This window comes from Hemitrygon akajei, chromosome 4, assembly GCF_048418815.1.
Source record: "Hemitrygon akajei chromosome 4, sHemAka1.3, whole genome shotgun sequence".
Lineage (NCBI taxonomy): Eukaryota > Metazoa > Chordata > Chondrichthyes > Myliobatiformes > Dasyatidae > Hemitrygon > Hemitrygon akajei.
Window position 1 is genome coordinate 85,563,531 of NC_133127.1, and position 17,199 is coordinate 85,580,729.

General features: G+C 39.2%; 1 protein-coding gene across 2 annotated transcripts in view; it reads left to right on the plus strand.

Annotated features, from left to right (window-relative positions):
- Positions 1 to 17,199, plus strand: part of fstl5 (follistatin-like 5) — a 793,070-nt gene that overhangs the window by 173,726 nt on the left and 602,145 nt on the right. The window lies entirely within an intron of this gene.

The following is a 17,199-nucleotide window of genomic DNA, read 5'->3' on the forward strand; positions in this document are numbered from 1 at the left end:
ACTGTGGTTCCAGAACATAGGTCTTATTAATTACATCAGAACAACAAAAGCAGAGTGGAAGCAAGTCATCCTTGCTCCCAAGTACTTTCTAAGAAGTTATTCTTAAAGACACTGAAGGTTTGCAAAGATGTTCCTTATCCTGGATAAATTTATCTTAGTCAATATATAAAAAAAAGAAATGGTTTGTTTGTGAATAGGTGAAGGAGGAATCATCTGCTATCCCAGGATTAAATTCAGGCATTTCTGACCCTCTTAGACTTCAGTTGTAATATAAGAACATAAGAAATAGGAGCAGGAGTCAGCCATCTGGCGCGTCGAGCCTGCTCTGCCATTCAATAAGATCATGGCTGATCTGGCCATGAACTCTTTTCCACATACCTGCCTTTTTCCCTACTATGCAAAAATTTATCCAACCTTGTCTTAAATGTAGTCATGGAGGTAGCCTCCACTGCTTCATTGGGCAGAGAATTCCACAGATTCACCACTCGCAGTTCCTCCTCATCTCCGTCCTAAATCTACTCCACCAAATCTTGAGGCTATGTCCTCTAGTTCTAGTCTTACCTACCAGTGGAAACAACTTTCCTGCCTCTGTCTTATCTATACCATTCATAATTTTATATGTCTCTATATGATCTCCTCTCATTCCTTTGAATTTCAGCGAGTTAAGTCCCAGGTGACCCAATTTCTCCTCATAGTCTAACCCCCTCATCTCTGGAATCAACCTGCTGAACCTCCTCTGCACTGCCTCCAAACCCAGTATGTTCTTTATATATATAGGTCATATATAGATCACTTCCTTTTTACTGGAGCAGGTGTGGTGGACTATCCATTGTTTCGAATGGGGTATACTTTCTTCGTTTAGAAAGGCTGCTGAAAAGATTGCCCAAAGCACATTTCAATTAATCTGGAGGTCAGTGGTGAACTGACAGCCCTTGCCTTCCATTACAAAATGCTGGGCCGTCATGTCTGTCAGGTAGCTTTGGAACAAAATGTGGTCCAGCTTGGGATCAGACTGTGAATTGATCTTCCGAGGTCAAGTTGTGAAATTTTAGATAAGAGAATGGATGTCCCTTGTACATATTGTGCCAGGTATCCCACTTCATGATTAAATTCAGGGTCTTCTTTCCAGAATGAGTGTTCAGAAGACTATATCTTCTTCAAAACTCCCAACTATTCCTCTTCTTAGCTCTCCTTGTCAGCATCCCTGTTGCCCCCAGTCCCCTTTCATTGACCTCCCCTTTACTCCCTTCTGCTCCCAATATTTTATTGTCAGTCTTTGGCAGTTGGTTGGGCACCTCAGCTTGAAGACTGGGCACTGAACTGCTTGGTATTCATTAATTGTTTGGGCTGAGCCTTGTCTGATACTCAACAAGAGGTTGCCCCAGCTTTTCAAGGATCCTGGCTGCCTGGTGAGTTTTCAGTTTGTTTTACTGTGTATCCAGAGTCCTCCTGATAAGTTATTATTTGTTTCCTGTAAAAACTTCCAGTCTTTGTAGGCTATAAAGCACATTGGTAAATAGGACATCCTACTTCAATGTTATACAGAGCAGCCCAGATCCTGTGGAAGTAAGAGAAGCTCTATTAATTGGTGACAATTAAATCAAAATGCATTAGCCTTGGTCTTGATCTTCATCTAGTCCTCTGAAAGAAATCGTGAAGGATAAGGAGTTCAAATCATGACAGAGTAGAGGCCACTTTGCTCCGAGCTCCATGCCTGCACTGTTTCAGCTCTCATTATCCCAACAGTATTAAGGATACTCTCCACAGAAGGCTGGAGGCAAATTAAAATTTGAGCATCGCACCCTGGGAATGACTTCAGTGTTGCACCAATGTTTAGAGTGATGATGGAAAATCTTGTGGAAAGCAGCAAAATGGCCAGAAAAGGACAATATACAATATGTATGCTTCCCCCTGTGTGCTGTGAACCTACAAAGAATTATTGGCTTCCACAGATCTACTTTCATCTATTTATTTGAGTCTATACTCCTAACTCTGTTTTAAACTTCCTTTAAGATGTCTTGCCATCATTTCCACCTTCTCTGACTGGAAAATATTGGGAACTTTATAAACTGCAATGCGGAAGTTAAAAAGGCACCACCTCACACCAGGGAGTCTATGAAGGCTTCACAATTATATCAAACCTCATTTGCCTGAGTTAAAATTCAGGTTGATCATTCATGGAACTGGTCAACTTGTGAAGATGCAGATGGTAAAATCACTCCGGTGAATAATGCAAACTTCTTTAATGAGTTTTTCTTATTTCAAATTTGTTATGCCAGAAGGGTTTGTTGTGCTTTTTTCCACTGAATAACTTGCTAAATTATCTTGCAAGGCAATGTACTGTTTGAGAGTAAGTTTTACATACAGCATGTCTCTGTAGTAACTAAAAGCTGGACATAATTAAGTTTATGCCTCACACTTGCATTTCCTGGCAGTAGTTAATGCATCTTCTCACTTCTGCTGAACCTGGTGCATGCCTTATTTTTTTTCTCTAATCAAGCAGCTGTTCTCAATATGCTTAGCTGCCATTATAAAAGTTGGGGCTGGTGGATTTGCAAAGCTGAACTTCAGATCTTTATTGTTTTTGAATAGTCCACAAGGGAATATGAAAATTTGTCTCATTAATTGTGATGTGGCTAAAGTTAAGAAGGTGAACCAAGGAACTGAGCCTTTTCACTTTGGTTTCTTTAGCTGCTTGGTAGTTGCATGAAAAATGTACATGATTTCTTGTCATCCTCAATTTTCATTATATTCCTCAAAGTAGTGTGTTATTGCCATTATGCTGCTGCTGTTAAGGGAAGTAATGAAGGTCCTCCATCTCTGGTGGTGTTCAGGGCTTCCTTCGTCATGAAAGTAGCTTCCTCTCGGTCTTCACGACTGTCTTCATGAAGGTTCCCAGGTGGAGACTCAGGAATGCCATTTCATTCATTGCTGTTTCCATAACAATTTTGTTTTACTGGTCAGGATTGGTAGCCCTGAGCTGAACTCCCAACCAGGAAGATCAGAGGACCACTCTAGTCTGGCCTCTAACCCTTTGACCTGTTTGGCGTGGGTGACCCTACCAAGAGCCAAAGCATAAAGTCCTGACTCCAGCCAACAGAGCTCTTCAGGTCATTGAGGCACAAGAGCCTCCAAACCACAATAAGTTTGTGGTCTTTTTAGTAGGAGAGATTATTAATCAATGCAGATTTTTTATATGTCTGTATATAAGGTATACTTTAACTTCATGGTTTGTAATTCATTTTTAATTAGTTGAGAACAAATAATCTGTGAGAACTGTGAAATAAAACATTGTTGTTGTTTTCTGAGACTACAAGTTCAGGCAAGTGCGATAATGAGGAGCATGGGGAGGCAGCCTCCCCTATTTCCCTTCAACCTGGCGAACATCAGGCAGTAGGCATTCATGATACAGCAAGAAATGCACGTATTTTACTCTTAGCTTTTTTATTTTTAAATGGCTTGGTTTTTCCAAAAATGCATGATCTTCTCCTGAGAGAATCAGACCTATTGTGTTAGTACACCACTGGGATCCTAATCAGAAGGAACTGGTTCCGTGACAGAAGCGCCCGTCAGTTAAGTTTCAATATTTCCATTTTGATAGGGAGGGCAGGCTTTTCTAGGTCAACCACACACACTCCCTGAACTGCCCCTCCACATTCACCTAGTGCTTGAAAATCAAAAACTGCTGTAAATCTTAAGTAAGTGCAGGAAACACACAAGTCAGGCAGCATCTGTGGAAGAGAATCATCTCAGGGGCAGTATCCTTCATCAGAACTGGGAAAGAAAAATAACAAATTGGCTTTCGATGTCATAAAAGACTCCACTCCCCCCCCCCCCCCACACACACACACTCTCTCTCTCTCTCATCCTTTTGACTGTTTCTCTTTCCAAAGATGCTGTTTGACTTGCTGAACATTTCCAGCGTTCTCACCAAACTGCAGAAGGTGACTGACTGATCCATTCCCAGCTTTCCCATGGCTTCACAGTGGCTTTCCATAGGAAATAAGCCGGCGGTGCGTTGGAGGAACCAGACCCATCAAAATCAGCAGAGCCCTTCCATATGGCTTCCAAGTAGCCCTGCTGGTTATCTGGCTGCATGCATAGCTGAGAGTTAGTGCTTTTACTTTTGGAAAGAAAGCACTATGACATTTTGAAGATGTACTTTTCTCTCTTGCTTATCTAACAACCTGCTATTAGTACAAAGGTATGTGGTCGAGTGATGACCAAAGGAGAGACTGCTACCATTCAGAATGAAGCAGACTAGTTCATGGGCTTGGGAATTGCTAAATGGATTTTATTATAGACAATATAAAATATGGAAAATGATGCAGGAAACATGAAATGTAAGTGCACAGTGGTTCAGTTTTCATTAGCTTGACAGATGGATAAAATGAGTTTTAATGTGAACATTTCCTTTCACTGAAAATATGGGATCAATATGATGCTGTAATCTACAGTTAATTGAATTCTATGTTGCATCTTAAGAATTATAGTTATGTTAAAATGGGTTATTCTGATCCTGTGTATCTGAGTGGGTTGTCCATATTTAGAATGCCATAGCAGATTTCCATGGGTCCTTTGAATGTGATTTCAACCCAGTGTTGGATTTCAAAGGAAGTTTAGGGGATTGTGGCAGCTAAACTGTTTTTTTCTGGAAAACAGTAACTTGAAGGTGAGGGGGTGAGTGGGTGAGTTCATTGAGAACATTTTGAATTTAAATAATGGAAGGTGTGGTATCCATTGATGTAAAAAAAACCAAAAAACTGTTCAAATACACAGGCTGTTAATAGATAATATTTCAGGCAAAGTAACAGAGAAGGGGAGACAATGCAGGAACAAAGGGCAAATATGCCCCCCAGAGAAACATCCAAGAAGGGGAGCTGCAGCTCACCTGTCCAGAGGAGCAGTAGGTAGAAGAAGGACAGAGGAAGAAATGGATTATTCGAACTGTGAGATACACACACAACAAGAGCTGGAAAACTGAACTAAAAGGGAAAGGATGATATTTCCAGGCCATCATCTTATGATGCTTTGTTCTTTTCTCTATCCCTACCCATTTATATCTCTCTACGTCCCACTGCCTCCCTATCTCTCTCTCTCTCTCTCTCTCTCCCCCTCTCCCCCCTCTCCCCCCCCCACCCCTCCTCTTGCTCTCTGTCTGTTTCTTTGGTCTCTCCATCTCTCATATGCTGACTGATTTGCTGAGCTTTTCCAGCTTGCTCTTTTGTTTCAGAATGACAGCAAATGGCATGTTTTATAGCTGACTGTTCAAGGGTTGCTTTCATTTTCTACCTTCTTTCCTCTGCTGATCTTCAGTAGAGAAGATCTGCATGCTCTAACACTTGGACACAAACTTCTGTTACTGAATACTGGTCTGAGTTAGTCATTTCCTCTTCACCTCCACCCGACAATGGACATTCTCCTTGTTCACCTACCTCTCCCCTCTTCTGCATTTTTACACAGGCCTTATTTTCTAAGTATTTCTGATGAAAAACCTGTTACCTGCCATGCTAACTCTATTTTACTGTCCATTGAGGAATTCTGACTTGTTGAATATATCCACTAAGTTCTGTTTTAGACAATATACAACAGACAATAGGTGCAGGAGTAGGCCATTCAGCCCTTCGAGCCAGCACCGCCATTCACTGTGATCATGGCTGATCATCCACAATCAGTACCCCGTTCCTGCCTTCTCCCCATAATCCCTTGACTCCACTATCTTTAAGAGCTCGATCTAACTCTTTCTTGAAAGCATACAGAGAATTGGCCTCCACTGCCTTCTGAGGCAGAGCATTCCATAGATCCACAACTCTCTGGGTGAAAATGTTTTTCCTGAACTCTGTTCTAAACGTCCTATCCCTTATTCTTAAACTGTGGCCTTTGGTTCTGGACTCCCCCAACATTGGGAACATGTTTCCAGCCTCTAGCATGTCCAATCCCTTAATAATCTTATATGTTTCAATCCAATCCCCTCTCATCCTAAATTCTAGTGTATACAAGCCCAGTCGCTCCAATCTTTCAACATATGACCATCCCGCCATCCTGGGAATTAACCTCGTGAACCTACGCTGCACTCCCTCAATAGCAAGAATGTTCTTTCTCAAATTTGGAGACCAAAACTGAACACAATACTCCAGGCGTGGTCTCACCAGGGCCCTGTACAACTGCAGAAGGACCTCTTTGTTCCTATACTCAACTCCCCTTGTTAGGAAGCCCAACATGCCATTAGCTTTCTTCACTGCCTGCTGTACCTGCATGCTTACTTTCAGTGACTGATGTACAAGAACACCTAGATCTCATTGTACTTCCCCTTTTCCTAACTTGACACCATTCAGATAGTAATCTGCCTTCCTGTTTTTGAAACCAAAGTGGATAACCTCACATTTATCCACATTAAACTGCATCTGCCATGCATCTGCCCACTCACCCAACCTGTCCAAGTCACCCTGCATTCTCCTAACATCCTCCTCATATTTCACACTGCCACCCAGCTTTGTGTCATCTGCAAATTTGCTAATGTTACTTTTAACCCCTTCATCTAAATCATTAATATATATTGTAAATAGCTGTGGTCCCAGCACTGAGCCTTGCGGTATCCCACTAGTCACTGCCTGCCATTCTGAAAAGGACCTGTTAATGCCTACTTTTTGTTTCCTGTCTGCCAACCAATTTTCTATCCATGTTAGTACCCTACCCCCAATACCATATGCTCTAATTTTGGCCACTAATCTCCTATGTGGGACCTTATCAAAGGCTTTATTTCAGATTTTCAGCATCTGCTGATTACTTTGCATTCCTTTTGATGTAGACAGGTAATTTAGTCACAAGAGCAACTACAGAACTGAACTATTCATAACCTTAATGAGTTTAAAAGATGTTAATCTCAAATATCAAAATCAAGTTTACTGTAATACCCATAGGTACATGTATGCATAGGTGCAATGAAAAACTTACTTGTTGCAGCTTTAAAGATTTGAATTAGGAATTTTAAAAAATTGCTTTCTTATTGTCACATGTTACTTTCTTACTGCCCGTTATGCCACTGTTATTTAGGGCCACAATGAACGCCTTTCATCCCTGGCCTCCTGTTCAGTGCTTCCTTCATCATCTCGGTAGTTTCCTTTCTGTTTTCACTGCTGTCAGTCATGCAAGTTCTGATGTAGAAGGACTCTTCTTTGCTGTTTCCGTAATAATTTTGTTTTACTAGTCAGGGTTGTTTGCTCTCAGCTGAACCCCCGAACCTGGAGCACCAGTGGACCACTCTTAGTCTGGCCTCTACCCTTTGACCTGTTTGGCATGGGTGATCCTACCAAGAGCCAAAGCATAAAGCCCTGACTCCAGCCAGCATAGCTCTCTGAGTCAGTGAGGCACTCAACCCTCCAAACCCTACAACAAGGTTGTGGTTCTCTTGGAAGGTCGTCACATGTACCAGGGTGCAATGAAAACCATCTCTTGTAACCTAATCATGCAACTCAACTCATTATACAGTGCATTCAGATAGTACAAGTTCAAAGAGTAAAGTGCAACAGCTTCGGAGAAAGTACTGTGCAGGTATGCAATAAGGTGCAAGGTCATATTGAGGTGGATTAATAGGTCAAGAGGCCATATTATTGTATTGAGGAACCATTCAAGAGTCTGATAACATTGTTCTGTAAAAGTGGCTTGTGAGTGGTAAAGAAGTCATAAGGCATGCTTGCTTTGTTTGGTGGTGGCATTGAGTATAAGAGCAAGGAAGTCAGACAGCAGCTATATAAAACCTCAGTCAAACCACTTTTGGAGTATTACATACAGTTCTTCCCTCCCCAGAACAGGAATGATGAAGAGACTAGAGAGGGTGAAGAAGAGGTTCACCAGGATGCTGCCTGGATTAAAGGAATGAGCTATAAGGAAAGGTTGGACAAACTTGATTTGTTCTCCCTCGCATACCAGAGACTGAGGGGGGATCTGATAGAGGTTGTTAAAAATATGAGAGGTATAGATAGGGCAGACAGTAAGAATGTTTTCCCCAGGGTACATGTATTTAAAATAGGGGAAGAAAGGGATGGTGAATGTGGGGAAAATATAGGTAACATGGGAGACAAGGTTTTCTTTTACACAGAAAATGCCTGAAATGGGCTACCAGGTGTAGTGGAGAAGTGGGCAGTTTGATGGAGTTTAAGAGTCTTTTAGATATATACATTAATATGAGGGTACTGGAGGGTGAGGAATGATACATCGGAGTGAATAAGGATTTAGACCAAAAGATCATAAAACATAGGAGCAGAATTATACCATTTGGCCCATCGAATCTGCTCTGTTAATCCATCATGGCAGATTTATTATGCCTCTGATCTCCCCATAAACACTGACACATGATCAAGATCAGCACAACACTGTGAGTTGAATGGCCTGTCCAGTGTTGTAGTATTCCATGTTCTAATATTGCTTAAATTAGTTTTATTGAAGGAAGACCAATCGAATCTCCGCACTCTGCAAACTGTCATTCTTATTTAAGCTGTGTTCCATGTGTTCAGCCTATCCTGCTTCTGGTGCCAATTGTCTACAGAAAGAATTCAGCATCAATCTTTGACCTACTCTAACTGATATTAATTTGGTTTGGGGCTAGGTGACACAACATTAGCAACCTCATCCTTCTGCAAGATCAAATGTGTTGGCTTGCTATTATCATGTTATCTAACCCCAAACTAAGTTAATATCAGTTGGAGGAGGTTATAGCATTTCAAATGCCATTAGTATTATGATGGCATTAATGGCATTTCTACAATGTGAACAGCAGGCTAAGCAATTGAAGCTGGATGGTTCCAACCTCTCAGTGCACAAGCTGAAGAATTGCTTCTAACAAATTTCACAGTCCTAGTTGGATGTTTACCAAGAACTACAGCCTTGAAATTAATCTCCAGATGGATGGGTCTCAAGTGCAAAATTAAAACATGAAAATTGCAAAATCTTGTGCTTTCCAATGCCAAAGCAGCTGCTGTCATTTTCAGTTGCCACTGGTGAATCCATCAGGTTCCTACAGTGGAGAAGCAAGAAGAAAATTAACATATTTTAGGAGTCCTATATTGCATCAAGAACCCCTAACAAAATTTACTGCATTGCAGATTTGCTGAGAGCTTGAAATCCAAATAGGATAATCAAAATGTTAATTTAGATGCTTATCTCGCCATGTGGAAGCCAGTTGATAGCATTTTGTCGGTTCTTTGTAAGCAATGCTCTGGAGTTGGTGGGAAGAAATCTTGGGCACTGCTTTTACTTTGTTGCTCAGAAATAATGCAGGGGAACAGCAAGGTCATTATAGATTGAGAGCCACTGAGAATTTTTAAACTAAGGTTCAGTGCCCTGACTGTAAAACAATAACAGTTATTTATGGACCATCTTTAACATCCAAGACATGTGAGCGAATAAAATTTGACATCGATCCACAGAAGTAGTTATCAGGCCAGATGACTAAAAGCTCAGTTAAAGAAGCAGCACAGAGTAGGAGAGTAAAGGGAGAAAAGAAAGAAGTGCTAGGAAGCAAACACTGACAACGGAAGACACGTTTGTCAATGGTAAGCAATCAAAATTGGAGACATGCCAACAGCCAAAATGGAGAGGATGGTGGGGATTTCATGGAGGGTTGCAGGGCTGAAGGAAGGTACAAGCAGGTGAGCATCTGGCATGATTCCAGGCCAATACTTCTCATCACAAGGGTAATGGGAATGCAGGAACTGGCGCAAGTTAGATAACCAATGTCAGCAGATTTTTGGATGAACTCAACTTAAGAAAGCAGAGCAAGGGAAGTTGTTAAAAATGCAGACCCTCAAGAGGTGGCATCCCTCATTAAGGACCCTCACCAAGCCCATCTTACCATTACTACCATCAGAAGGAGGTGCAGGAGTCCTGGTATCAGATTTCTGAATGGTCCATTGTTTTCCCTTTTTCTTTGCACTATTCATTTTTTTATTATTATTTATAGACTTTTATGCCTTTTGCACAATACTGCTGCCGCTAAGCAACAGATTCCATGTCATATAAATCAGTGGTAATGAATGTGGTTCTCAGTCTGTTTAGGATCTTTCAGTGTCCTTTGCTGCTGGGCATTGGCAGTCTCTTTGAAGACTGCAAATATTCAAGCAGGTGAGCATCTGGCATGGTGCTCATATCTACAGTCATGAAGTGCTTTGAGAGGTAGAATCAACTTTCATCTCAGAAAGGACCTTGACTACAATTTGCCGACCGCCACAACAGGTCTATAGTGGATGTGATCTCATTGGCTCTTCATGCGGCCTTGGATCATCTGGACAATACAAATACCTATATCTGGCTGCAGCTCAGCATTTAACACAATCATTCCTATTGTTCTGATCAAAAAGCACCAAATCCTGTGCCTCTGTACCTCCCTCTGCAACTGGATGCTTGACTTGCTCACTGGAACACCACAGTCTGTGCAATTCATAAACAATATCTCCATTTCACTGATAATCAACACTGGCCCACCTCAAGGATGTGTGCATAACCCACTGCTCTACTCTGTCTATACTCCTATCTGTACAGCTCAAATGCCACCTATAAGTTCACTGTTGGCAGAATTTTAGATGGTGACGAGAAGGCGTACAGGAGCAAGATATGTCAGCTAGTTGAGTGGTATCGCAGCAATAACCTTGAACTTAATTTCAAAAAGACCAGAGAATTGATCGTGGACTTCAGAAAGGGTAAGACAAGGGAATACACACCAATCCTCATAGATGGATTGGAAGTGGAAAGAGTGAGCAATTTCAAGTCCTCAATGTCCACATCTCTGAAGATCTATCCTGGGCCCAGCATATTGATGCATTTACAAAGAAGGCATAACAGCAGCTGTATTTCATTCGGAGTTTGAGGAGATTTAATACGTCACCAAAGACACTCAGAAATTTCTACAGATGTACCAGGGAGAGCATTCTAACTAGTTGTATCACTGTCTGATATGGTGGGGTGGGTTTTCGAGGGGGAGTTGCTACTGCACAGGATTGATATAAACTGCAGAAAGTTGTAATCTCAATTAGCTCCATCATGCGCAATAGCCTCTCCGGCATCCTGTACATCTTCAAGGAGCAAATCCTAAAAAGGTGGCATTCATCATTAAGGATCCCCATTAGCCTGGACATGCCCTGTTCTCATTGCTGCCATCAGGAAGGAGGTACAGGAGTCTGAAGGCACACACTCAATGGTTAAGGAGCAGCTTAGTTCCCTCTGCTATTTGATTTCTAAACAACATTGAGCCCATGAACACTACCTCACTACTACTTTTTTTGCACTACTTAGTTAATTATATATATGTGTGTGTGTGTGTGTGTGTGTGTGTGTGTGTGTGTGTGTGTGTGTGTGTGTGTGTGTATCTATATATATACACACACATACATACATACACAGTACTGTAATTCAGAGTTTTTTATTAATAAGGATTGCAATGTACTGCTGCCACATAACAAATTTGCCAACATATAACGGTGATATTAAACCTGATTCTGATATTCCACATTTAAAAAACAGTAGACGATAGAAGATTAATCATCACAGTTTCTGCCAATCTCCCTAACAATTGTATATTTTTTGTGTAGTGATAATCCGTGTCAAATTTGCATTTCCTAACAATAAAACAAGAGATCTTTCAGAAGCTAATATTGTTCCTGAGAAAGGAATGGAAAAAGTGTTAACAACTGGTTGGTGGTTTTTCAGCAACACCCACACTTGGGTTATGGAAATCTGCTCTTATAGGATTCAGAAATCACTACCCAGAATTTGGAGATACAGAATTTGTGCGGAATTTTATGTAGAAAAAAGTAAATAAATCAACAATTTTTTCTGCAACTCTTCTCTGACACATGCATAGATGAGGTGGCTTTGTGTAATGGAAAATCAAAATACAGATCATTTTCTGGAACCACAACACCCTCCCCTGTAATTTGGGGGTTACCTGTGCATGGAGTGTTTGACAAAACCAAACAACAGGCTTGAGGCAAAAATGAAGTCTTTAAGATTATTGACAGAATGAATACAAAATTCAGAAAGGGCAGAAGGCAGTTTTTTTTTAGCATATGCAATGTGAGTGAGATTCCTGTTGGAACATGAATTTATTCTGCTGGTTTGATCTTCTGTTCCCAAGGCAGCAAATCTAATACACCCAGTATTCCCAGGTGGTCTCCCATCCAATAGTAAGCAGGCTTGAGTTTACTTAACTGGATGCTCACTGGGAATAAAGGAAGAACACAAATGCATTACTCCCTATGGTTCTGAACAGTTGTTTATCAGTCTGGAAGGAAATATACTGTGTTGTCTCCAAGAGCTGGGATTACGATTACTCCTTATTTTGGCATATATTAATGACCCAGGGTATGCAGGAAATATTGTCATAAATTGTAGATGATACAAAATTCAAAACGATAAAGAATAAGGAGGGTAATTGTGGACTTTTAAAATGCACAAATATATAACAGATGAAAGCTAAACAGAGTTCTATGAGGTGATTCAATTTGCTAGTCACAGCAAAGAAGTTTGATGTAAGTTACATTAAGAAAGACATAGGTTGTATCTGTGGGATGGCTTACCAATTTGATAAGACTGTTATGTAGGGTGTAAGGTGTTTTTTATGCAAGAATGAAGCTCAGAAAAGCGATGCTAAATGATAACCAAATAAATGAGTTGTTGGCTGAGCTTACATTTCTTTTCAAAGGTTTCTTCATCATCCAATAAATTTAAAAACTCATTAAAGCACTTAAACAGAAATGGAATATCTTCCCCATCCCAAATGTGACTACATGCCCCGCCCCCACCTTTGTTCCTTTACCTGCCCACATGTAGGTTTTGTTTAGGATAATCAGATTCAAGAAGTCTTGGTATTTCTTAGTAATCAATGCTTGCTCATTTGCAAAATGCAAAACTGATTTTAAAAATAAATGTTAGTTTCATGTAATAATGTAGCTGATTAAATTATCAGTGTACTTTCACAGATTTATGCATTAGCCTTGTCAGAATCTTTGAAGTATCCAATCATTTCTCAGCAAATTTACAAGTAATTAATGTCCAATATAAGCTAGTCAGTCAAGAAGGAAATATAAATTACTATAGATTAATTTTACATGCTAATTTCTCTCTTTGAATTTGACTGTTGCATTGAAAGTACAGTTTAGTTATGCATAGATAATTTTTATATTTGTTACAGTGAAAAAATAACTTGTACCTGCAGTCAATGCTGTTAATTTAATATAGTTAGTAATAGCAATTTGTATTCTAACAACATAGCAACACAGCTTTCTTCTCACTGCTGCCATCAGGAAGAAAGTAAAGCAGCCTCAGGACTCACAGCACCAGGTTCAGGAACAATCATTAACCCTCAACCGTCGGGTTCTTGAAACTGATAACTTCCCTTGCCCCATCATTGAAAAGTTCCCACAACCTATGGACTCACTTTTAAGGATTCTTCATTTCATGTTCTAGATATTTATTGCTTATTTATTTATTTATTATCATTATTATTTATTTCTTTTGTATTTGCACATTCTGGTGTCTTTGCACGCTGGTTGAATGTCCAAGTTGGTGTGGTTTTTTATTTATTCTGTTATGAATTTATTGAGTTTGCAAACAAGAAAATGAATCTCAGGGTTATGTATATATAAACTTTGATAATAAATTTACTTTGAACTTGGAACTTACCAAATGTATCACTTTGTTTAGTGTTAAAGAGGTACTGAACCTTTTAGAAAATCAGTTCTCTTCTATGTCCAATTAATAAAACATACAGTAAGGTTAAACAGTAGGGAATGTGGAGCATATTTTTTATTTTATTATTAGGGAGAATATCATAGTCTACAAGGTGCCAATGAATATTAAAATCATTTTCATTAGTGGAGCATAATAAAAATCCCTGTTGTATATCTGTTTATGTGATTTAAAAGTATATTAAGAATGTTCTTCCTTGGGGAGGGTGGGATCCAGTGCTTTGAGGTAAATGTAATATTTTCCATGACCTCATTTGAAGCATATCTCCTGTGGCTTAATCCATGTTTGATGATGTTACAGGAACTCTGGGTTAGAAGTATATGGCAACAAGTTTTTTTTAGACAAATGAGCAAAAATGGGACTTCACAGTGGCACACAACTTTGCAGCCTGTTTTAGGATTTTTTATATTGATATTTGAAAAGAGTCAAAATTTATAAAACATTTTTTTTGCAAAAATCGTTAATAAGGGAAAATTAAACCTGAGTTGCCCAAGTATCGAAGTTTATTCTTAATAATGTGCTGAAGTAAACAGTGTTAATTTCTCAACACAATCCACAAAGAGCTGGAAGGTGTAATTAGTTTACCAATGAGGAATTTTGCTGAACTTTTGGCATGATTGTTGGAAATCCCGAATTCCTGCATGAATGAAAAGATTGGGGGCTTTTTCTGAACTCCTGGTCAGCTCTTTCCACATGTACTTGATAGCAGACTCTGGGGGGGATCTGTCTGCTTAGATTCAGGTTAGATCTGATAGATCAACAATGAGCCCACTAATTTGAATGAATTTGCAAGTGATATGATAGAGTATGAGATAATTATAGTTGTTTTAAATTATTTTACTTAACTATTTTAACTGTCCAAAACAATCAGTTTTGAGTGTTTTAGCCTAGAATTTCAGTAACAAACAAAATATTTTAAAAATTTTATGTGATTAGATATCAATGTTTCCTGGAGTGAAATGCAAAAACTACCTTCACTGGTTTGTTATGCATCACTCCAGCAATGTCCTCAGATACTTCCAACCATGAGTCACCCTTATGCACCTGTGACACAATTTACAAAGAAGGTAGGATGGCATCATTCAGTACAGCAGGGAACATGAATCTCTCGTGGGAGTGACAATAGTTGAATTCCCCGAGCATAACCAGGTGGTTCCAGCAGAGCTTCAGATTGGGACCTCCATCAAATAAAGCTCTTATGCATCTTTTTACACCCCTCACCTTCACTGGAACAGTAGTGGTATCACCCCTCTGAATTTGATCATGAACCCCACCTCCCAAGGACCCCGAAACGCAGATCCCAATCTCCTGAAAGTAAAGGCTTTGACACAGCTATGAATTCCCATACATGGTCTCCAATGCACCTCAATTTGCGTAATACTCAGTTCAATTGCAGGAACCCCTCCTCTGTTTGACAATCCCAAGCATCAAATCAATGGTATATGCTGTCTACCTCAGCACTGTCATAGCAAAACTCATTGCTGCCTCTGTCCTCTCCTCAATCATCTTTACAACAACTCTCCAGTGTGTGTCTCCCTCTAACCCCTATATCATTGAATTCCAATCCTTGAACACGCCATTACCCAATCCAGTTCCTCCCCCTCCCAGTACTTTCCCATTCTCCAACCCATCTTTGCTTGCAGCAGAAGCATGTTTCAACCTTTCTACATTGGACTTCCTAAGGCCTTAACATGATATTCCACAAGGCACATCTTCATTTAAAACTGAGGCTTGTAGCAATTGAAGCTTCAGAGGCCACAAACAAAGTAATCATTGGTGTCCTGCTCTAATTTCCTTCTAGAACACTGCAGTGTCTGGACCAATATTTAGAAAGAAACCACTATTTTTAAGACATCATAGATCTTTATTTTTTCTAAATATTTCTGGTTCAGTTGTTTTTCATTTTTTTAAATGTTTCATCCCAATTTATTTAGAATTATAAAAGTCCATTGTCACTTTGTGACCTATACATTTGCATATTTCCACGTTTTTCAGTAAGTTACAGTCCAGTGTGGTACGTTGCTTAGCCACAAACTTTTCTGCTGTCCAGTTCCACCCATGCAATAGTGAGAGGTTTGCTAGAGCCTTTCTTTAGCATGTCTTTGCATTTTTGGATCAGGACAGCATTGGGCAGCACAGTGACTTCAGTCAATTAGAGAAGGTAAAATTGAATTTGTATCAGTGATATGTCAAAAAACTCATGTTTTTGTTTGTTATTCAATGTCCACAGTGCTCCACATAGACCCAGTTAAACATCCGGTTTCCCAACATATAAAATGAACAAACTCTTCTCTAACTTCCAGCTGAGTATAGGTATCAATTATAATCAATACCTGTACCTGGCTAGAAACCTGTGAAGAGTTTATTCATCTTATACTTACACAAAGTTTGAAGTGGAAAGGTAAAATTCACTTTCAACTGTTAAATATCAGCTATTACTTCAGTGGAACTCAATTCACAGAAATGCACGAAGTCAACAACTGAAACTGTTGTATGCATTTAATGTGACAGCTGAAGGTAAGCTTCGCCCCTTATGATTCTGAGGAATCAAGGGATACAAAAAACACTGTTACATTCTTGTTTTCACTATTTCAGTTCCTGTTTAAGAATAAGTGAAAGAGAATCAAACATTTAATCAAAACATCCATCAGTTTTCTTAATTCTGCAAACATAATAATGAATATTTTGCCAAGAACAGTTGTACAGTATATTTGCTGATGTTGCATATTATTAGATTTTATGCATTAGAAATGCATTAACTATGATGGATATTCACTCCTCTGCCAGTCCTTGATTTTTTGCAAAGCTTGCTCTCTAATCACAGCTGCCACTTGAAAGATCACAAACAGTTGTAAGTTCCAACAGCTTGTTTAGTTTCTAGTCATAAATGAAAATCAGTCATCAGTTCTTAAAATGTAAATAGAAAGAAGTAATAAAGTGAAAGTTAAAACAAGGTATTGCATTTAGAATACTTTGCAGAAGCAGACATTTAATCTCTGCACCTGCTTTATTGCCTATCAAGATGTGGTTCAAGACAAGTGATTGTTTAATTAGGGTTGTTTCAAACAGACGAGCTAACTTTTTTTCAATCTTTTTTATTGATTTTCAAATAAAGAATATACAAATACAAATCGAAAGAGGAGTTTAGCAAGTAGATAATATAAAAGACATATAAACAGCAATATTAAAGACAAAAAGCATATAATATCAAACTCAAATAGGTAATATATTATGCTGCTATATATACAATGGTCAGAGAGAAATTACAATTCTTCATAGCAATCGTAAAAAAAAAGATTGGAAATTTTATTGATAGAGAAAGAAAAACCCCACTAACTAAACTAAAACAAAAAAGAGAGAAAGAAAAAAAAAGAAAGAAAAAGAAAGATTGGGCAGTCCAAATGAGGATAAACTTAAAAAAGAAAGAGAGAGAGAAAAAAAAACACATCCTTCCAGTCA